The following is a 20279-nucleotide window of genomic DNA, read 5'->3' on the forward strand; positions in this document are numbered from 1 at the left end:
CCAAATACATCCTGTCCAACTCAAACTGCTCCAACACAAATGTCAGAACATAACATCCCCACTTTCTTTATCCCTGGGCAAATCAACAACAGCAGCAAAACCAATCATCTTTTAATGCTAAATATTAACATTAGAAGTATCAAAAATAAAATACCTGAACTCCAGGCCTTAGTAGCACACTACTCCCCAGACATAGTTGCTTTAACAGAAACCTGGCTAAATAAAAACATAGCTAACTCAGAAGTTCTCCCTACTGGCTACAATATCATTAGACAAGACAGACCACTTCGTAAAGGGGGTGGAACTGCCTTACTGTACAAGTCAAACTTAACTGTCCGTCAATTACCAAACTCCTACCCCTCTCCCAATAATTGGGACATACTTATCTCACAACTTCAACTTCACCCTAAAAAGGTCATCACCATAATTGTGATCTATATTCCACCTGGTAATACACCTGCTAGCCTTGAAGACTTCTTATCGTGGTGTTCTTCCACATACTCACAAGAAACCCTTATTCTGGGGGACTTCAACCTAGATTGGTTCACCTGTATATCAAAACCACCAAGTAATCTAATAAATCTCCATGACTACCAGCAGCTAGTCCAAATTCCAACTAGATGTGATAAAAAATCTAAAAGGGAATCCATCCTTGACTGGGTCCTAACTAACAACCCCACATTGTACCCTCACAGAGGCAGTCTCCCAGACACCTTAAGTGACCACAACATAATATACTTTATACATAGTAGAACAAGCATATGCAAAACCACTAACTACACATCCACTAGAAACACAAAAAAAATTCTCTCCTGTGGTCCTCAATACTTTACTCTGTAACTGTGACTGGACCCCCCTAAAAACCCTCCCACTTGACCAGGCTGTAGCATATTTCAACAAAACATTTCTACAACACCTAAACACTGTCGCTCCATTGTGCAAAATCAAGGTTAGAACCTCTACAAACACCTGGCTCAGTAAAGAAACCAAACAAATACTCAAGTCCAGAGACACTGCCTGGCTTTACTATCAAAAAAACAAAGAAACACAAAGCCTAACTAAGTACCAAGAACTGTGCAACCGTGCAAAAAAATGCATTAGGCTGGACAAAAAATCCTACTACACAACATTACAAACTAAATACCAACACAACCTGCAAAAATTTTGGAAAAATGTAAACCAGCTACTAAAATCCACCCAAAAGGCTACCCCCAAACCAACCACCTCTGACACTAAAGTTCCCATCGAAACACAATTCAACTCCCACTTTGTAAACTCAGTTCTATCCTTAGTATCACAGGACAGTTCTTCCTCACTATCCCCCCCCAACACAAATAACTCTAATACTAGCTTTACCCTCAAAACAGTTTCCACCACTTCAATCAAAAGCATGCTCTCCAAACTAAAAACCTCATCAACAGCAGCCGACCTACTCCCCAGCTATTTCTTGAAACTCACAGCAGATGCTATTGCTATCCCATTCTCCACTCTCATAAACAGATAAATTCTTGAAAACTACATGCCCAAACTCTGGAAAATATCCTATGTTACACCCATACATAAAGGCGGGACCTCCACTGAACTTAATAAATACAGACCCATTGCTTTACTCTCCCCCCTGGCCAAAATCCTAGAAAAATGCATCCATACCCAGATGCTAAACTATCTCCTAGACAGCAACATCCTGTCACCTACTCAGCATGGTTTCAGACCTGCCCATAGTACCGCTATAGCCCTCCTCTGTTTCACAGACACAGTAAACTGTCTCAAAAATGAAGGCCTACAAGTGTCAACTCTTTTTTTGGATATGTCCAAAACATTTGACACAGTCTCACACCAAATCCTGCTAAGCAAACTAAACCAATATCATCTATCAAATTCCACTCTTACCTGGTTCCAAAGCTACTTAACTGACAGGTACCAAGCTGTGAAGTGGGAACATTCTCTCTCTCCTCAGCTGCCCATAACTATAGGATTCCCACAGGGTTCTATCTTAGGACTTAGAAAACACAAATTTCACTAGCACTTTACCAGCAGTATATTTTATTCAAAGCGATCTGGTACCTCGGCAATTCGCCTTCATGGATCACAGTGCATTCAAAATTTCAACAAGTATATATACACACTCCAAGTCACACAGCTGTTATTAATCAACCAATTATTAGTATATAAACATTTAAAGTGAACAACGTTAATATAGTTCAATAGATGAACATTAAGATGAAATATCATAAATACATGTTAATCATAACAATAAACACAAAATTAAATATAAATAATCAATGTTAGATACTCAATTCCTATCTTAGGACCACTACTATTCACAGTCTTCACAAATGACCTCCATACCTCCACACAGCATGCATCTATAATTCAGTATGCAGATGACCCTACCTTAATCTGTGCTGCACAAAACATTCCCAGCCTCCTGCAAACAACTCAGCTAGCATTCTCTGACATTGAAAACTACCTTACCAAAGCCCAACTTATCCTCAATCCAAAGAAAACTCAGCTTATGATTATAACCAGTTCTAACAAAAACACTAACAGTCAATTCACTATCTACTCCACTAATGCTACTCCAATTGCTCCAGTGGCACAGGCTAAGCTATTGGGAATAACCATAGACTCCCACCTAAAATTTGATAGTCATATCAACTTAACTATTAAAAAAGTACATGCCAAACTGGGGTCACTCTACTGTATCAAACCATTTCTTACCAACAACACAAGATCAGCCATTGCTCGCTCCCAACTTCTATCCACCCTACTCTATGCATCTCCCATTCTGACTAATCTCAACAAAACTGAACTAAGCAAAATGGAAGCCTGCTATAACAGAATTGCCTGCTTTGCTGCAAATTGCTCATATAGAACTCATCATTGTACTGCTTTGAGACAGCTCCACTGGCTTGAACTGCCCAACCTCCTAACCTACAATCAGCTCTGCCTCTATCATTCTATCTATTACCTCCCCAATAAGTGTCCTGCCCTCAAAAACCTAGTACAACATCACTCAGCCAAAAGGCGTCTTAGATCATCAAGCAAACTACTACTAGAAGTCACCAACAGCTACAATAGCTTTGGAGATGCACTATATAGTAGTTCAGTGGCTAAGAAATGGAACTCTGTCCCTACAAGCATTCAAAACACATCATCCAAAGCCTCCTTTAAAGACCTCATCAGGCAACATCTCAAGGAAAGTTGGCAGTGCCATGATTGCTCCCCAGGCTAGTGAAAGCGGATAACACATACATACAAAATCTAGAGCACTTGATAATAGTTTTCAGTCTTACTCACAAACACTGGCTAATCTACAATATATGTACTGTACCTGTGTACTATGTATGTATTCTACCTATGTTCCAAATTTCAGCTGTACACCACAAATCTATTAATTACCTTTATTTTTAAAATTAATATTTTTTGTTTGTTCTCTCCACTGTAACTGTTTATGTGCCACATACCACTGTAAAAACATGTCTCCTGTAATTTGTGTGTATACTGATCATGTCTAAATAACTAAATGTGTCTGTAATTTTTCTTTGTGGAGCTTTTCTCCCCGGGCCTCTGCTGAAAAAGGGCCTTTTTGGCTCAGTCAGACACCCCCGGTTAACAAATGTAAAATAAAATAAATAAAATAAATCTGTCTGCCTGGGATGACATGATCAATAGACCATGATGCTTTGCCAGAGATGGCCTGCACCTGTCATCCTTGGGATTCTGGATACTGGCTAAGGCTCTTGCCACCACTATAGGGCCTATTTTTAGGCAAGGTTCAAATGACAAATTCACCACTGTAACAGGTACAAGCAAGCAAAATCTGTGGGTAATGCTACTCAGTGCTAGAAGTCTAAACCTCAAAATACATTCACTCGAGGCACTCCTTAAAATGGAGAACATTGACATCTGTGCAGTGACAGAGACATGGTTCAAGGCTCCAGAGAGCACCCCTGCATTACCAGGCTATAATTCATACCACACCTTTCAGCCACCTAACCTGGACTGAAACGCTAAAGGTGGAGGCATGTCCATATTTATTAAGGATATCCACACCCCCAGGCTAGTTGCTCAGCATAATGTATCCGAGATTATCCAAGTGCAAATAACTCTGGGCAAGACCACAATCCAAATTGTAACTTGCTACAGATCCCCCACCATGCCCCAGGATTCCCACTCCTCATTTCTTGATACACTGGAAAATATTAGGGTACAACCCAACACCCTAATAATGGGCAATTTCAACTACCCCACCATTAACTGGGAAAACTACTCATGTACCAACACTTTTTCTCAACATTTTCTGGAATTCATAAATTCCAATGCCTTGGATCAACTTATTCACACCCCCATCAGGGGCAGCATTACCCTAGACCTGGTCATTACCAACATGGGCGACCGGTGTTCCATACCAGAGGTCAATTCCTTGTTGGTCAGATCTGACCACAAGCTAATCAGCCTAGATATCCACATCCCGCCCCCATCCCCCATTAGGGAAACCACATTCAAAAATTTCTTCAAAGCCAACTTCACCCTTCTTAAGACAGAAGTGGCAAACTTCACAACACCCATGCAGATGGACAATAGAGGTACGACTGCTGAATCCTACACAAATGTACTTTATAAGCACTTACATGAGTGCATGGAATGTGCTATCCCTAACAGAACCAAAATGCTATCCTTGAAAAAAAGGAAGCCAATCTGGTGGTCCCCTGCTATCAACAAACTCTACAACAGAAGAAAGAAACTGTTGCAAAAAAGAGTAAAATCCCATGACTTGAAGAACTCCCTGGTCAGCCTCAGTAAGAAAGCTGAGATCCCTCATAAAATCCTCCAAAGCTAGTTATGAAAACAAAATTGCCACTTATTCTAAAGACAACCACAAAGCATTCTATAGCTATGTCAAGAATCTCAATGGCAACACTCAGATCTGATCTGAGTTACAGCACAATGGCACTAAATATACATAATCAACTGATATTGCCAACATCCTGGCAGATAGGCTCACTGCTAACTTTACCCCCCTCACCCCCAAAGGGCCCACCTCTATACCAGAAGAATGCAAAGTTCCTGTAATCACAGCTGCACAGGTAAAAACCACACTCTCCAAAGCCAAGAACACAACATCCATGGGACCTGCCAGCATCCCAGGCTGTGTTCTACATGGACTACAGAATGAACTGGCACCCCACCTAAGCACCATGTTCAGTCATAGCCTCAACTCAGGTTTTGTGCCCACTGAATGGTGCACAGCGATAGTTATCCCACTCCACAAAGGGGGAGCCACCATGGACCCTGGGAACTACTGCCCCATTACCCTAATGAGCCTGGTCTGCAAGGCCATGGAACTTATAAACAAAGACATTGGTAATCTTCAAACTCTGGACCCCACCCAGTTCAGGATTGTAAAAGGCAGGTCACGTCTCCTAAACCTGATTGACTTCTTTGAATCAGTCACCAAAGCCGTAGATGAGCGTAAGGTGGTTCACACAGCCTATCTAGATCTCGCCAAGGCTTCTGACACCATCCTCCACTCTGGAATTATAGATAAACTCACCAAACTAGATATAAATCTCTATGTCACAAGATGGTTTGACAACTGGCTCACTGACAGAACTCACACTGTGAGAGTAGCAGACTCCAAATCCGACTTCAGACAAGTGACAAGTGGAGTACCACAGGGTTCAGTCCTCGATCCTCTTCTGTCTGGTATCTACTTTTCTGAAGTACAGGCTAACACAGAAGGTCTTTGGCTAATGAAGTTCACAGATGACTGCAAACTAGGAGCCATAATTGAAACTCCTAATGATGTGGACATCCTACAAAAGGGCCTCACTGAGACAGATGCCTGGTGTCAAAGCCATGGCATCAGGCTCAATGCCAAAAAGTGCATTGTCATGCCCTTTGGTAAAAACTTTGTATCCATGAGCTACCACATCAGTGGTAGTCTACTTAACACTGAAAGTGTGATAAGAGACCTTGGGATACAGGTAGACAGTAGTCTCTCCTTTGGTAATCACATCACCACAGTAGTCAGGAAATCCTTCTACATGACACATCTCATCAAAAAAGGTTTCTCATCCAGGAAAAAAGAGGTCATTGTTCCTCTCTACTCATCACTCATTAAACCCATTATAGAGTACAACGTCCCTTTTGGTATGTACCTCACAAGACATCTACAACAACTGGAAAGGCTACAGAAATACCTCACAAAGAGGATTACTGGCCTCAAACGGATGCCCTACGCAGACTGTCTCACAAAACTCCAGCTTTACTCTGTTGCATATCGTCTACTCAGAGGTGATCTCTGCCTAACATACAAAGCTATGTCAAACCCAGAGCTGGTAGACAAGTTCCACTTAAAGAAAACCCAATCCCTCTGAGCTACACGCTCTAGGGACCTAAACCTTGTCACCACAATAAACAGAACATGCTGGAGGGATAGATTCCTGTCCCAGAGACTTCGCATACTCTGGAACAAACTATCTATATCAAACAAAGCTCCTCATTAGCACTCTTCAAGAAAAATCTTGATGATTGGATGGGAAACAGGAAATTCACCCTGGGGATCACTTATGTGGCTCTGTTCGACAGGGGCACAGGAAAATAATTTTCTTGGGTGGTGAAAGCCAGGGTACCTTTTTTTCTAGGCTTGTATAGGCCCAAGGGCCGATAGCCTAGTACCTACCTATGAACCTATGAAGAGAAGTCTTATGACAATTGTGGGTTGTTTGTGGACTTGACAGCATTACATCATGTTATTGCTACAACACGTATGTATACCTGTGATTGGTGAAAAGATTGGTGCAAATCTGTCACAATGTCACCAAATATTGCATGATGTTTGGTATACCCAACCACATGTCATGCAAAATGCAGTGTCACTGTGATGCTAGAATCACAATCATGCATAATGTGTAGGTAATCATAAATACAGATGCATAGCTTACTGTCTTTTTGCTCATGCCACAGGAGAAGGTGCACTACTAGTATTAGAAAAGGCAAACTTCAGCAAATTGCATCATCAGTGCTAAACAAAGCATTTGCCTTTGAAAAAATGGACAGGAAGTATTGTAAGAAGAATCCCCAGGTATACATGTGCAAATCAGAAAGGTGGATGACAACATTGTTACCAGCATGCACATTCATACTTACATAACTGAGTCTAAGGAATAATGGCCAGATCTGAACTGCCTACCTAACTAAGATCACAAAGTAGTGAATATTGCATGAATCACAAGCACCACACAAGATGGTGTTTTACAATTGTGACAGTACACATTTAAATGTGTGACATCACTGTTGTTTTATACGGTGATGTGCCTGCTAAACAGGAACAAAAATTGTGGAACAGTCCAATGACACTGCTTATATGTATTTGTTGTGTTTTATACACAGCACTAGAGAGAAACATACACTCACAGTAGTTACTCACTGCTAGAGTCAAACCACCTAGCTCTTTACTTACACAGTCTAGACAGCACAGTATCAACAGTTAGTGACACAGAAGAAGTTGCATCACAGTTGTGAGATAGTGCAGTTTTGAAAGTGTCTTCTTATCAGTATGTTGACAAAACTGTGTTTTGCCTGGGGATTCTAGAAATCAATAGAGAACCATCTGCCAGTGCAAGTACTTCACCTGAGTGGAAGGGTGCATAATGGATGTTGAGGTGGAGCCAATTGTACATAACAACACAGACAATCATACTACTTGAACAATGTTGGATTTAAACCAACCAACTACCATCCTAGTTACACAATCACTGAAACACAATATCATTGTCATGCACCACAGGAGAATTCCAAAATCTGTAGTGACAGAGATGACATTTGAAAGTATAACCTTATCAGTTTGCAGCAGTGGAGATGTTTGTGTTAAAAATTGGAAAAAGGGATGAGGAGAATCCTCTCCCAGTTTGGTTTTCCTGAGTAGAAGTAACTACAGCAAATGCATGGGTCAATGCCATCCTAACCAGCAGTACAGAATGCACACACACACACACACACACACACACACACACACACACACACACACACACACACACCCACACACACACACACACACCCACACACACACACACACACACACACACACACACACACACACACACACACACACACACACACACACACACACACACACACACACACACACGCACATGCACACGCACACACACACACACACACACACACACACACACACACACACAGACACACACACACACAAAATCATGAAACTCTGTCAGCGCTGTATTCAAACACATACCTATCTATTTTATCTGTTTACACAGTCTAGAAAACACAGTATTAATTGCAAGTGCCACAGGAGAAGTTTGACTTTAAATGCATAAAAATGGAAAATTATAAGGATTACCACATCAGTGTGTTGCCAAAATGTTATTGTGCATCACAGTTTGAGTTGAAACAGTGTGTGTCTTGACAGGTAGAGCTAACAGGAATGTATTGTCCCCAATTAATTACAGAATGTGCAGATAATGTATCTATCCTATAATTCATGTACATTGTGTAAGTGTTAGTGACATGTAGTTGTGACACAATGTTGTGTTTGATGACAAGCACAAATGTGAAATGGCACAACAAGGTATTCACGAGTGTTGAGTTTGTGAGGATTGCATGAAATCAATAATCCTTTGTGGTGTCATTTTTACTTGTGTGTGGTCATACTTGGGCATTGTGCAGTCAATAGAAACAGACATGTTAAAAATATGACACAGTATGTGTGAATATGTTCCACACCATTGTACATCATCTCCCACTGTAAGTGTTGGAATGCAAACACAACCTTACAGAATTATGTTCTCATTTGTCATAACACTGAAATCCATATAACTTGAGTACAACAGTCCAATAACATGCACAGAAATTATACAATCTACTCACATGATTAAAAACAAAATTCTGTCCTGAAGTGCACTGTTGACTTGCTCATCTGTGTTACTGATGGCAGAGTTTTAGTTTATGCATAATTATATACTGAGGTGTTGAACTTAGAAAAGGAATTAACAGTCTATGGTGCTCCGTGCCACACTTCATGCATAAACAAAGTATACATATGTCAATACATCAGATTCTGATCCAATGCAGAACATAAGTGTGGTATGTTAAGGTCTGATGGATCATGATTTACAAACTTCTCAAGACTCTTGCATTACATTAATCATTATATGGATGATACAGATGTATAGCTATAAAGACCTCATACCTGGTGGCTGTCCATGTATTTGAGGCATGGTGCAATTGTTGTCAAGCAATTGTACATGATTGTATGACATGACTAAGTAATAAAGTCAATACATCTATAACAAACATGTATGAGTCATAAGTAATATACTTCACAACAGGATGGAAATGAAACAACATTGATCCTATCACTTTATGTATATATAGCAGGAATGTTGTCCAAGTCTGCCTATTGCAGTATGCTTGATAACACATAAAGGCTTAATTGTCCCTAATGTCCTGCAGTCATTTCTTTGCAGATATAAGCATGTTGTGAATGATTCTAAAACACATGAGAGATCAAGCATGTGAATGCTGTTTGAGGAAAAGACAATGAAAACACAATGAGAAAAGGAATATTTTGGGGTAGCATGCTTCATAATAATATTTGCAACTGCAACATTCTATATGGTGTACTTTAAACTCTTCAGCCTGTTTAAGAGATGATAATGACTGTCTTCTCATAGTACTATCAGCCAGTCTTTACATAGCAAAGTGAAGCCAAGCACCAAAGCATGAAGGGCATCAGATTAATGTGGCCAAAGGCAAAAACTCACAAGATTTTTCCATAGTCTGAATACTTACATTTCTCAAAAGTTATAGGTGCTGATCAGTGGCAGGCAATAAGCAAATGTTGAGGAGAATGACTTAGAGACAATTGTTTAATAATACTGTTATAAACTTACAAAGCTGCAAGAATAATAGGTTTTTTGTTAGCATGCATTTTCTAACTATATAAAGTCTGAAAATCAGTGATGAACACAACAAAATATAGATGCAGAAATGTGGACATCATTGGAAATCTACACACTTTAGAGGTATTGCTCTGTGCAATAAATTGTTGTCAATATGGATCAAGAAGAGATAGGAGAGTGGAAACATGATGAAGTCTGAAGTAGGATAGTGGTGGGTTAATAACATGCAGCACACAGTTGCACACATACTATTAATGTGGAAAAATATTACATAATCGTATGACATACTTCTAGATTTGAACCTTTGACAATATAAAATGAAAGTGTACAGATCAGGGCATTATTTCAGCTCACCACATAGGAACTTATCCCCTGTTAAGTTAAAATTACACATTCTAAGGGAAACTGACAACAGGTTGAAGAAAGGGAGAATGAAGGCATCTTCATCACAGTTATATTAATGGTAACATACTTTAGGGCGCACATGACATCTAGTAGCCTGATAGATATATAAGAATAAATGTATCACACTTTACTGTTTTTAGTCTGTTTTGTTATAACTCAGAAGACATATTTGCACAGAAGTAACTATAAAAATGCAGTCTAACTCACCAGTTTTGGCCATAAGATGTGAACTGCCATTTAATGTTAGTTACTACTGCTGCTTGGTGTCAGGCATTGTGCAAATACTGAAAATAAACAATGAAGAAAAAGAAAGGCAATGAAAGGAGAAGAAAGAGTGAAAGACTGATAGACATGGATAGAGATATAGAAAGCTTTTTTATACGTCATTTCTGTCCATCTTTGTAGTATGTTACTCTGCAGTTTGTCATTGCAATTATTCTGCCAGGATCCAGTATTCCCAGTAGGCATCAAGTAGGTTCATAGGTTCATAGGTAGGTACTAAGCTATCTGCCCAAAGGCATTTTTAAGGCTAGCTGGAATTGTGATGGCTTTCACCTCCCCCTTAGATAAGTTCCCTGTGCCTCTGTCCAGCAGAGCCAATGAAGTGATCCCCGGGGCAAACTTTCTATTTCCCATCCAATCGTTAAGGTTTCTCATGAAGAGTGTTAGCGAAGAGCTCTGCCTAATGTAGACTGAAATCTTGTTCCAGAGTATGGGAAGTCTCTGGGACAGGAATCTATCCCACTAGCACATCCTATTTATTGTTGTGGTGTGGTTTAGATCCCTAGAGCATGTGGCTTGAGGGGATATGGTTTTCTTTAGGTGGAGCATGTCCATCAATTCTGGGTTGGATATGGCCTTGTATGTCAGGCATAGATCAACTCTGAGTAGGTGGTATGCAACTGAGTGCAGCTGGAGTTTCTTCAGTCGAGCTGCATAGGGCATCTGTTTGAAGCCAGTGATCCTCTTGGTGAGGTATTTCTGTGGTCTTTCCAGCTGTTGCAGGTGTCTTGTAAGGTACATCTCAAATGGGGCATTGTATTCTATGATGGGTCTGATGAGTGATGCTTAGAGGGGCACAATGACCTCTTTTGATCTGGATGCAAACCCTTTTGTGATTAAGTGGGCCATATAGAAGGATTTTCTAACCACTCTGGCAATGTGATTATCAAAGGAGAGATTACTATCTACTTGGGTCCCCAGATCCCTTATTACATCTTCTGTATTTAGGGGGCTACCACCTATGTGGTAGTTTGTGGGTAGTTTGTTTTTTCCAAAGGAATGACTATGCACTTTTTGGCATTTAGCTTGAGGCCACGGTTTTGACACCAGGTATCTGTCTCAGTGTGACCCTTTTGGAGGATTTCTGTGTCAGCCAGAGAGTCAATTATACAGAAGCAGGATAATGGTGTGTTAATAAAATATTTAGCCAACAGTTACACACAAAAATATCAAATAAAAATCATTCAGTAACACTTTGATATACTTTTAGATTTGAACCTTGACAGTCTACAAAAAGGAATCTATAGATGTGAGCATTATCTCAGCACATTGAATTGGAACTTCTACTTCACAAACATAAAATCAGACAATGTATTGAATGAAAGGAGAATATATGGCCTTCATCACAGTAATGTTAATTGTAAAATTCCATAAGGTGTACATTACATGTATAGCCTAATAAATACGAAAGAGTAAAAAGTGTTAGGACAGAAGGGGGTCAGAGCGAGAGAGAGTGAGAGAGAGTTGGAGACAGGAGGAGAGACATAGAAATATTTTTTTTCTGGGCAATTTCTGAACATCATTGAGGTGTGTTAGTTTTGTATATTTCATGGTAATGAATCTGCCATGCTCTGTACAATCAAATGTCTCCAATAGGGAGCAAGCAGGGGTAGAAAAGTATAAACATGATTAAATATAAGCAGGAGGCTGGAGGGTTAATAATATATGTAGCCAGCAGTTAATACTAATATAAATAAAACATTATATAATACTTTCACACAGTTCTGGCTTCATATCCTTGGCACTAGCAAAAAGTAGTCCACTGTCATATGAAATATCTCAACACACAATTGAGGAAATCTTAGCTAAGAACATTAAAATCAGTTGTTTGAAGGGACAGTGATAAAGGAATGAAGCAGTGGAGCATAATACATGGGTATGTAGGAATCAGGCTTCATCACAGAAATTACAGTTGCTCCATTCAAAAGTGGACACAACATTCAACAGCTTAATAAATATCTCACAATACTGCTATCAGTCTTTATTCCTGTAGTGCAGCAAGGTTAAGCACATTTTCATGAAGGTAACTGGACTAATGCGAGCAATAGCAAATACTCGCTAGTTTTACTTTTTGTCATACGATGTGAAATGCCATTCACTGTCACTCAACAAATTGCATGATGCTAAGCTCCATGCAAATATGGATTACAAAAATTTAAGGCTTTTTCTATGGGCCATTTCATTTACTTGCATGACTTGAGTAATTCATGTTTTAACTGCAGTGTTGATGCTGTGGTAGCATTGGCGCCTCACAGTAAGAAGTTGCCCTGTTTGATTCTCAGCTAGAGCATCTTCTGTGTGGAGACATGCGTGAATGGGCGTACCTTCATTGAAGGTTGTGCATCAGGGCCGGCAACTCGGCACATAAAAATCTATTGCCAATCATTAGCGGACCGGAGTTCCACTGTGGCGACCCCTAACCGGGAAAAGCCAAAAGACACAACAACAACTTGAGTAATACATGTTGGGCTACGTTCTATACATACTTTCCATGAGATAGTGTCCTAAACACATTGTTATGATATGGAACGAGTCATAATAATTATAACAAAACTAATGAACACCTCTTACCTATGTAAGTGCATTTCAAATTAACTATCATCATTGCAGTGTCTAACATACTTTACACACATTATATTGTACTTATTTAGAAAGTATTAATGATAAATTTATTCCAAAAGTCATATTTATGACAATAATTTGTATATAGGATTACATTCTTAATCATTTGTGACAAATGTCATGCTGACTCCCTCAGTAAAACTGTAAATTGAATTTGAACCATTTTACCCGTTTTCTTCCTCTAAACTCACTGTACTTACAACTTATGCCAAAAAGGCTGACAGCTGAGAGGAGCATTTTCTTCACTTAGTACTATCCAGAGTGCTACCACCCATCCAATGGCACCAGATTTGTTTGTGCTACATAAGGCAGCCCAAAATATTTTTTTCATTTTTGCCTTTAAGCATGAAATGTGTTTGCACACTGCCAAATGGCATGCAGAGGCAAAAATAAAATAAATAAATTACAATAACAAATATGCAAATAAATTATAAGTATAAACTAACTCAGTTAAAGGGTGTATCTAACAATGAATAGAATAGTTACAGCATTAACCTAACACGTTCATTCTTTTAACATCGGCTTACCATATCACAACTAGCATTTGTGTTACCCATCATAATGCTTTATTGCCAGTTATTCAGGAAGAAGACACACATAAAATTACAGTAGCACATTACTGACACAATACATACAATTAATAATGACATATTTCTAAATGAAATCTGTAACAGTTGGGGTTATTACTTGTGACGTATGAATAATTACAGCAACATATATTACATATATTTCCTCATTTCTCATGTTAAATCTTTTGTGATATCACACTTTAACTGTCATATGTTACATCATTCATAGCACATGCTATCATTAGTAATGAGAAGAGCTGAATTTTCAACAACAATAAATTTGTAACAGCAATTTACAGGAGTATAGGTTAGATTTTTATCATTTATCACACAGACTTTTGCTTGTTCATTTCCTATACAAAATTGTGTGTTGATATTTATTCTTTACCTTTGTCAGAAAAAAATATATAAATATATATATATATATATATATATATATATATATATATATATATATATATATATAAACTAGATTTAAACCCTGCATGACCCATCTTCACTGTCTAAACTCACTACATACACACCTTGTGCCACAAAGATAGGTAGCTGACATATAAATTTTCTTCACTCAGTACTGTCTATAGTGCTGATGGGGTGAAATGGTGTCAATCTTATATGTTCTAAAGAAGGCAGCCCAAATTAAATTTTTGAGTTTTTATCTTAGAAAGTGAACTGTCATTCACTGCTAGTGACTGCTGACATTCAACACTGCACAATGTCAAGCAGAATACTATGATGAACAGAAAAAATAGAAAATAAGGATTTCAGATATAATTTTCTGAAGTTTCCTTGACTTTGCTGTCTTATAACATAAGGACTGCCTTCTAAAACATCATCCCTTTCAGGCATTCAGCACCCTCTCTGGATATGAACCATGAAACAAGACCCATTTCAGATTATTTTCACTTTTTGAGACAGGAGGCACAGTGTGGTCAGAAGCATTTATTAATAAAAATGTTGTAAAGGTTTATCTCGCGAGTCAGTTAATGTAATCTTTGATTTTTGGTAACTCTCTTCTCCTGGATATCCAATCATTAAGTGTACATCAAAGTAGTAGGAGTGTTAAGCATTAATTCTTTATGCAGTCAGACTTTCACATGTGTAAGCCCTTAGTAAGCAACACTTCTAAATGCTTATTATTGCACTACTAGGGCATGCACATGGCATTGTGTAGGTCCTAAAACCATGTTTACCTGCCCAGAATATAGTGCAGATTGTGGAATTCATTAATGCTAATGATCAGATTCCTAAGTTTGATATCCACAGTACTCACACTGCTGAATGTGCACTATATAAGGTAATCATGTTGGAAAGGTACTGGCATTATCGTAAGGAAGCCTGTAAAGGCATGATATATTTATTTAATAAGGAATATTTGTGTTGACATTACTAATGGCTTACATTTCTCAGCAGCAATTGAAACTTTAGTAATGTTACTTACCTTTATAGCTAGATTTCTCTGAGAAATCTGGACAGTTGTTATAAAAATCATTTACATGACTAGTAGCAATGGCAGGGTTACAATTATAGTCCAAAATGTGTTTAGACTATGATGTATGCCTGACATCAATTATATACTTGTGGAAAAACATATTTCTTACTCACACAGACTCACTTCTTTTGTGTCAGGCGTGCCCTCCTGTACCTTGCCTACCCTGTGCAAGTGATGATGACTGTGCCCTGCCCTTTGCACATTTCTTTGTGACTTAGGGTTGCTAATATGTCTGATGTACAGAGTGGATAGCTAAGTCTTACTTTCTCAAATGCTTGCTTTAATGTAATGCATTTTAGAAGAAATTATTTTATATTTCTTTTTCCTGATCAACTGTAAATGATTGGTTATGTGCTTCTTGACCATTATTGTATTTGTTGTATTATTCTTAGTAGTGCAGTCATACTAGATAGTTACCTATTGCTTGTTGCTTTACTTGTGCAAATGATGCTAACATTGACCTGCTCACTGTTGGTTTATGTGAGGTGGTCAGCTGAAGTGTGTGATGCATAGTATCGAGCAGAATCATATGTGTATACTGTATAAAGCAGTCATATGTTAATAGTGACATTATTGAAGAGTTGAGCCATGTTTTATCTTAGTGGCATAAATATTTGCATATGAGAGCAATCATTTATATATCTTTTTTACAGGTTCCACACTTACCTTGTTAATACTGCAGTTAAAATATGTTTCCTTGGGAGATGAATCTGTCTAATCATGACAGACTGCAACCAATACATGGTTAAGTAAAGGTTAAGGACTTTGGCAGGCATCAATTTTAATATTTGTGTGTGCTTAGAATTTTAGTTTTTCATTTAGGTAGTAATTGAGTGAGCTATCCGTTACCTCACAACCAGATCCATGATGTATTGTGCATGCTTACATCTACCAGCATCATCTGCAGCAGGTGGGTCTTCCTCAGACTAATTATCTTTATCTGCTGGAGCTTCTGGCCCTGCCTCTTTTCCTGGGAACTGTGTTTCCTGGCCTTGCTGTCCTTGTTGAAGCTGTTTCCTGATAATCATATTGGGCAACATGGTACATATACTAAAAGTTTTGGCAGGAATGGCTGGGTCATACTGCAGAGCATCTCTTGATGTGTCTAGACACCTTAACCTTGATTTGGGTGAGCAAAATACATGTTATGTTATTTTCCTCATTTCAGCATAGGCATCATTGTTCTCATGGAAAGTTATCCCTAGCAAACCTTGTGTGCATGTCAGAAGTGTGCCATATGTGTGATCCATAACTAATGCCAGGATTATCCTTGCACACACATTATAGCTGATTCCTCAGACATTTCAGGCAACCTGGTACAGTGGTATCCTCTTCTGTTTTTGTACTTTCTTCCCTGTTCTCTGAGTAGGAATTTTATTTCTATGTGTGCAATATATTTCCCCCAGAACCTCATGGGGGAGTGCTGTGACTTAGAATTGTTGCATGCTTGTTGATCTCTCCTCTTAGTTATGTGGGGAAACAGATATGATTCCTTGCATGTTGCATCACTGTATTTAGAAAAGAATGTGAGGATCATGGTATCCCTAATATATGCCCTATGAGTCTTTGCAAAGTACCTCTGACTAGTATGTGTAATGCTGCACATACCTTTGTATCCAATAGGATGGGTTCTTCATGATTTCCCTGGGAACTCAGGTGCAGGCAGCAGAGGTTGTATATCTCATCCAGTGTGTCCCTGTCCACCCTGTATTGCTGTACTTTTTCTGTATCATGCAGCCAAATGGGATCAGAAGACTCTTCCTTTTCATCCAAGTCTGGCAGCAGGAACAGCAGCAGCAACACCTTGAATTAAACCCTGTTGGACATACAGGTTAATGATGACAGAAGCAACCCCTGGCATTTTGTTCTAAGTGACTTTATGGGTTTATTCCAAAGAGTATAGGATTTCATGGTAAAAGGGAGCAGTAAGTATACACAATCACCTTATACATTCCTAAATAGCTTCACCATGTTAGATTGTGTAGTGTAGCTACTTATGCCTTCATTAGCATATTATGCCACTTGCCCTTATTTTGAGGGTGAGCGCAAAGTGCAGAGCTGCTTAATGAATAGTAAATTGCTTGTTGTCATGCACACGATAGAAGCACTAAGTGTAGATGTTCATGAACCTGGCCCTAACTTTTAAATATTTTAAAAATGTTTTCCACTGATTTAATTGATTTTATTGCTAGAAAGTATTTCTTTTGTTTAAATTTTTGCCTTACATTTTGAGTTGAAAATTATTTGCAGGAACAGTACCATAATCCCTTTGCCTACATTATACTTAGGCATATAGTAAGATGGTACTAGAATGTAACTCTATGGTGCCAATATGTGCAATGTGTATTGAGCTTTTTTTTTTTTTTTTGAATAGTTTAAAAGGAGTGAAGATACAAATCAAGAATAATGTTAGTAAAACCACATCTGTTATATTAAGTATTACAAGCTAGCTTGGTATGAGTAAAAGCTAATGCTAAACTTTCTGAGAAAAAGAGATGGGAGAGCATTTTTTTATTATTCTGGACAGTGGGGATATTAGCTTGGTAAATGTTTGGAAAGTTCTCCAGGCTATTGGAGATGACAATGACAAATGAGAAAACATGAATGATCAGAAAAGCAGCTGCAATAGAATAGTGTAATATATTAGTATAATTTGTTTCAAGAAATTGGGACAGTTGGCAGTTCTTTGATGCCTTAATAATCACAGCAGGCATATAAAATAGATTTCAGAAGTATTATGAACTTCTGTCATGAAAAAAACATGGAAAATGAACTGCCAAAAATGAATTACTTAAAAATGTATACACTGCCAGCTGGAATCATAGTAATGTATCCTATGTAACTATGCTGGCATCTAAAATTTGTTTAAGGGTGTTACAAACTGTCTAAATATATTACTCTGCAGTTCGTACCTATGCTATTAAATGCATCTTTGCTGTATTATCTCATGATGTTACTCTGAATATTTTTGTATTTAAAGCATTGCTACATTTTGTGTAAATAACTTAATGCTAACCAAATTTATCAAACATATCGTTAACTGCATTCTCAAAATACTGTACTTTCCCTTGTATATATTTGTATTGCATATTTATCTCTGTTTTTATATTAAGTATCTTACAACTTGAATTATTAGTTTTTTTTTTTTATTTTTAATTACTTTCCTGGAGCTTTTCTCCTTGGGTCTCCACTGAAAAAGGGCTCTCTGGGCCCAGTCGGACTAACCCAGTTAACAAATGTAAAAATAAAAATAAAATAAATTAATTAATTAATTACTCTACCACCACAATGAATGTATGCACTCCCCCCATCACAACCATATAGACTTAGATCACACTGAAGTTATTTGCTTACAGTTCAGCTATTTCTGTTCAGCTGTACAAGCAAAACAGCACTGATATTTGGTGCAGAATTGTATATGCTGCAGACAGTCCCTTGACCTTTATGTATAGGGCACTATGTCGACAGTTCAGGACAATTGTGTCATTCTGAGTGCTTGGAAGAATATAAACACACATTTTATTAATCATACTTCACATTTTCTTGTTTGTCTCCTGTTTTTTGCATAGTTGTCAACCCATATAATTTTTTTCATCTGATTGAATGGAAGTAGCACATACTATGGCTTGGTCTTTCTAGTCAATAAAAATATTATGAACACATGCTTTTGTGACAGCCTACATAATGCACTTTATCATTTTCAGTATAAAAAAGAAATGTTCTCTGGTCTCAATTGTTTTCAGATCTGTGTATGTGGCTGGAGCCACACACCTGTGTGAAAGCATTTTTTTGTTCTGTCTGTATGGAATGAGATACGCTACAAGAAAAGTTTTCCACATAGGGACAAATTCTTCAGAGGAAACTAGGATTACTAGTCCTCAGCACAAACTGTACTCCATACGCTGTACATAAAAAAGCCATTCCTGGTAGGCCAGGTGATGCTGTACCAGGTCACCCTGATTTCTTGTCTGCCCACTGTCCGCATACTTCCCATGACACTTCCCCATAAGATTTTCCATTCTTGGTCTCACTCCATGAGGGGTAAGTCAGACAGCAGTGATGAAAGTTGAAGCAGAAGATAAAGGAGCGGTTTCCAGACACGCCCAATGACAGATGACTGTAAAGTGACCCACAAAAATTAAAAATAAACAAATAAATAAATAAAATCAGATGTAATAACACTGCTGAAACAATGAAGGGATTTATGTAGACTCCATCTAAATACACTGTGCCAGGTTTAACTTTTCACAATCTCATATCATTTTTCTCATTCTAGTGGTTACATGGCATTTAAAAATAAGGTAAGAAAAACAGTAATTGTGAATTATTGTCTGGTGCAATTCCTTGTTGTCATTTCTGGCTTACACTAAAAAGCTAATATTCTTATTAAATCATCACTTACAAGGAATTCACAATGTGTGTGTGTGTATGTGTGTGTGTGTGTGTGTGTGTGTGTGTGTGTGTGTGTGTGTGTGTGTGTGTGTGTGTGTGTGTGACAGAGAGAGACATTTCCTTCTTAAGGGCTATGGAAAAAAAAACACAAGGATGATTTTTTTTTCACAGAATCAGTAGTGGATGGGCAACAATTTTCTTATACAATAGTTTGGGATTAAAAAAAGATAAGCAGAAATTTCAAGATTGCATGGATTATCTATAGAATTTTTTTTGTATGGATGCTTTCTTTGGCGGGGGGGTTAGGTGAAAAGATTGCAATTATATTGTTGTCTGCTAAGATTACTAAGATTTAATTGTTACATGCTTACCTTAATAGAGGTTGTCTGTATCCTATGGGTGAGGTCATAAAGGCATCATATCTACAATTCTATATTCTGCAAAGCAACCATGCAAGGTCAAATTACCTTAGCAATGAGGCTACCTTACCAGCAGTTTGAATTGAATAGAATGTTGCACTACCAGTTGAAGGGGATGTACAACATGCTATAGAATATAGCAGGCACTAAGCATTATTATTGC

This window comes from Protopterus annectens, chromosome 1.part0 (assembly GCF_019279795.1).
Source record: "Protopterus annectens isolate FY-2018-M chromosome 1.part0, PAN1.0, whole genome shotgun sequence".
Lineage (NCBI taxonomy): Eukaryota > Metazoa > Chordata > Ceratodontiformes > Protopteridae > Protopterus > Protopterus annectens.